Here is a 4,965-nt window from a genome sequence, read left to right on the forward strand (position 1 = left end):
GGGCGAGACGAATCTATTAAGCCTAATTAGTCCATGATTTGACAATTTGTTGCTACAGTAAACATTTGCTAATGATGGATTAATTAGACTTAATTAGGCTTAATAGATTCGTCTCGCTGTTTAGATTCGTCTTATGTAATGGGTTTTGTAAATAGTCTACGTTTAATACTCCTAATTAGTATCTAAACATTCGATGTGACACGTGCTAAAAATAAGTCAGTGGAAGAAAACGCCCCTAATCATCTCCTCATGACAAATTTGGGGGTCAAATACACAATGTTCTGCAGAAGGTTTCTTGAAGAGGGTGGCTTGGAATCTCTTTCTGATAGAAGGATCAATTGCTGGGCAAGAATTGGGGACCTCTTAGACTGCTAGTGCCAGATTTAGTGCTCAAATGTAGTCCACAGTACTTACATACAACCTTTAGATCACCGTCCACATCGACTAAGTTTTGCTCATAGTGTTCCCAAACATTAGACCTTGTACGACGTGGCATTTGAGATGTATATACCTCTATGAGATCATGAGTTCCTGAACTACCAGAAGCGTTGAAAGACATGTTTACCTATTTAACACCCAACAGCAGCCAATTATAACTCAAACATTATATGACAACGGAAGGTTGGAAAGTAGGGTACATTACAGAAAAATCAATTGAACAATACTTTTCAGAAATTAGTGAAACAGAGTGCTATCTATGTGCAAGTTTACAGCAGCAATGCTAAGTTAAAGCTTTCCCTGCTACATATAGTGCTATTCTTTTATGTAAGTTTCGTCAACTCAACCAATTAGAGTCTATCAATCCTTTGTGCACGCTTCTCTACTAAAAAAAGGGGAAAGGGAGAGGTGAGACTGTACGACAGATCCTGTCAACATTGCAGCGGGCAGCCCTCCGTAGCCAGGGAGGCCATAAGGCGAGGAAGCCTGTAGTTGGGACGATCCGCCGGAGTGCGGAGACGCGCGCCCCTCAACATCTGCCAGTCTCATCGCGAACTGGCCCATCTGACGCTGGAGACCGTAGATGGCGGTAGTCAGGGTGTCGATGGCCGCAACCGGCATGGCCATGGACGGTGGAAGAGTAACTGGCGCGGCGGTGGTGGTGGGGAAGCTGGCGGCTGTGGTGAGTGCAGCGGCGGCGGAAGTCGAAGCTCCATGCATCGAACTGGACATCTCTGATACCAGATTGTTGGAGCCCGTAACGCTGCGAAGGTAGTACTCGTGTTGCGTGGGTGGCCGAGGATTAGGATCCCGGCGGCGGCGAGGTTGCGACGCCGTCTTGGATGGCCGGCGTCGAGGAGCAGGGGGGCGCAGGGAGAACAGGTGTGCACAGGGGTTCGCCAGGGAGCGAGAGAGATTAACTTAATCTCTGGCTGCCCTCTATTCAACGCGAAAGTCCAATACTTATACAGCAGTTTGCTCTAACAAATCTTAACTAACATTAATAGACAACTCTCAAAGGAAACAGCACTCCTAATTCTTTGGACTCTCTAACTAACTTGCTTGATGCCGCACGCCAGCCCCGGCTCCCCTAGCCACGGTCCTTCCTGCGGCGCCTGTAGACGTGGCCGACCATAACAGTACCTTCCGTCCAAGCTTCAATTCAAATTGCTGTTGTTCCAAGTTGCTAGCAACAAGGATACCCCCAATTCAATTCAATATCTGTTTCACAACAAGTTTCACTTCATGGGTAATTTCGAGTGTTAGAATGACAAGTATGGCACCCTAGATTGTTAGTTACGCAGGTAAACATGCAGAAATGTAAAGGAAATTAATGCTTGCACTGAAGAGCAGAAATTCACGCGAGAGATAACAAGAGGCAGTACTTAGGAAATGCCTCGATCACCAGAGGCACAAACTGTAGTGAAATTTCCTACTTATCTGTTCTCTTGGACTCATAACTCTGGAATTCGATTCACAGGATCACAATGTCTAAGAACTTGATCTCATTGCTAACTAATCAAACATTTCATATATAAAAAGCAGTGCATAAATTTTGCAAATGATGGCAAATGCAGCAGTTTCATAAGTACTTGTTCAAATATGAATAGCAACAGGCCTATAGCTTCATAAAGCTAGTACATAGTATGATTACATTTCTGAAAATAAGAAAGGTAGCATGTGAAGCATATAACTTCAACACAAACCATAACTGGTTCAGTAACTGCGTAAACCTAGATTACTAGTATGCATAAAGCTAGCTAGTACACTTCAAGCAAGAAGACATGTCTTCTAACGCGATAAGTGGTCGTGGCACTGGTGTAATACTAACGTACGCATCTGTTGCACTGGCACGTACGGTTGACTGGACAAGCTTCCTTACCAACAGTAGAAGAAGAACCAAATCGACCTAGGAATCTAGGATGCACGGATCGGTCGAGCAGCAACACGCTGAGACAAACCCGCAGTTCACCGAAGCAAGAAGTCCATATTACCCCCCTCATCTCTTCCATGAGTCTAGAATTCAACCCCAAACTACGAACCCGTCTAACTGAGGTCCCGAACTACGCAAACCAGGTACAAGACCCCCCTGAGCCTACCCCAGACCGGTTTTTGATCCCCGCTGGTGCCCACGTCGGTCGGGAGTCCATCCACGTCAGCTTAGGTTAGATAAAAAGGAACAGCAGCTCGTTTTCCCTTGACGCTGCCCCTCCAAACCTGGCGGCTATCCTTTTCCGCACCTTTGCATTGCAAAAATCCGACATTTGTTGCAAACAATCTGGCGGCTATCCCTTAACTTAACATTTACATTGCAAACAACGTTTTGGATCACACACACACTGAACCTACCTACGAACCTACTACTTAATCATCATGCCAATAACAACACATACACATGCAAACATTGTTGACAGTAGCACCACTCTTTCTTTCTCAAATTTCTTGACTTTATCCCTAAGTGCAACGACTTGGTCATCCTTCTTCTCCTCTGTGAAGAAGAATCTGCTCCAACTGTGCTCTCTGAACAAGCATTTGGTCGACCTATGCCCTTGTCTCTGAAACTGAAGCTCTCAATTTTGCATTATCCTTAGGTAAAGTCCAAACCTTATATCTCTTAAATCGATCAATAATTGCTTTACAAAAGGGATGGTGTCATCGCCATCATGGCACCGCCAAAAATTGCATCTCCCAGCCTGCCTGTCCGACACAAATTTAACTTGCTGCTCCACACAAAATGAAACAAAACCGAACAAAGATGCAGCAAACAGCTGGTTCATATTCTAGTGGCCGCTCCAGATAACGAACAGGGGACCAAGAGATTCTATCATCTCCTGTGTGTCGGACGGAAGACGCGCTCGAGCGGGACGAGCTCCCGGTTGTCGCGCTCACCATCTCCCCCCACAGACCTCGTCCCGGGGGTTCAAGATGCAAATCAGTCGGGGAGAGAGAGAGAGACCGCCAGGGAGAGAGTCTGAAAGAGAGAGAAAACGAGGGGGCCTGAAGGGAGCGCGGCAACATGGATGGACTGCCGGCCGGTGTCGACGCCAGCGGGGATCAAAACCGGTCTGGAGTAGGCCAGGGGGTGGCATACCTGGTTTGTGTAGTTCGAGGACGTCAGTTACACGGGTTCATAGTCGGGGTTGAATTCTAGACTCAGGGCTCGTTTGGCAACCCGTTTTCCCGTCGGGTTCCAGCCTTTTTCCCGCGGAAAATTTTCAAAGCTAGTTAACTGGTGTTTTGTAAGCCTGCTAGGCGGGGGAGTCCAGCTCATCTCAGCCTAATTTTTCGTGCGGAATAGCGCCTGGCCTACCGACATCGGGCAGCACTCCCCGTCTCGCCCGTCCCTCGTCTCACCCGTCTCCCCGCTCCGGCAGAAAGCCGCCGCCGCCACCCCCCATCTCCGCCGTTGCCGCCGCCGCCGCCGCTCCGATAGAAAGCCATGCGACCTCCTCCAAGGATGCAGGTTCAGATGCGCCTCCTCTAGCCCTTCTCCCCATCTCCTCCGAATCGTCCCCTTCCCCTTCTCACCCCCTCCCCTTTCCTTTCTTGTTAGGGTTCTGCTCCAGCGTCAGCTCGAGTCCTAGAACCGCGGAATTGCTAGATCTGCGGACGCGCCGCTGCCTCCTCTGCCTCCGCATCAGGTGCGTCAGTGTTCCGGTAATTACTATGGCAGTTGTAAAGAAGTACTAGTACTATCAATCGCTTGTAATTACTTTGACGGGGACAAAATTTAACTATTGTGATTTTCTTTTTGGCATTGTGCACTGTTGATAGTAGAAGACTATGCAGCGGAATTGAGGGCTAATATTAAATAGTCATGCTGAAAATAGTTCCATTAGATGTACACCATCTTTCGTAAACCCATGATGATCCCAAAGTAGCTAGTCCATCCTTGTAGTATCAATTCATGATTCATGTTGAACTGCACTGAAGAAAGAAACTTCTGGTGCTATAGTTTGAGGCTCTAATTATACTGTTGCAGTGTTGCCTGACATTCAGTTTTGTTTTTTCATGGGTTCAGCCATTCCGTATTCAAAGAAGAAAGAGACCCCACTTCATAATTATACTCTTAGAAAAGTCTTATTCCTTTAGTCATTAGATCATTTCTCTGCTCAAGCATCCTGCAGTATCTCCTGACTTTTTACTGCTAAGCCACAGATTTGAAGTGATCATGTTATTCGTATCACATGAAAGAGGTCCCACTTCATAATTATACTCTTAGAAAAGACCTGTTCCATTAGTCATTATATCATTTCTCTGCTTAAACATCCTGCAGCATCTCCTGAATTTTTACTGCCAAGTGATGGATTTGAAATAAGTGATCCTGTTATTCATGATTGAACAGCTCTGTTCATTGTGATATATAATATATTTGATGTTTTTGTAACTTTTGTACTTGTGCATATTTCTGTCATACTATATATTTCTTGCATACCTTCTCCAACCTTTATTTATATTTTTATATGATACACTAAAAGTGCTCCCTTAAATCACATCTTTAATAGCAGAATTGTAGTTTATGCCATC

Source organism: Setaria italica, chromosome VII (genome assembly GCF_000263155.2).
Source record: "Setaria italica strain Yugu1 chromosome VII, Setaria_italica_v2.0, whole genome shotgun sequence".
Classification (NCBI taxonomy): Eukaryota; Viridiplantae; Streptophyta; class Magnoliopsida; order Poales; family Poaceae; genus Setaria; species Setaria italica.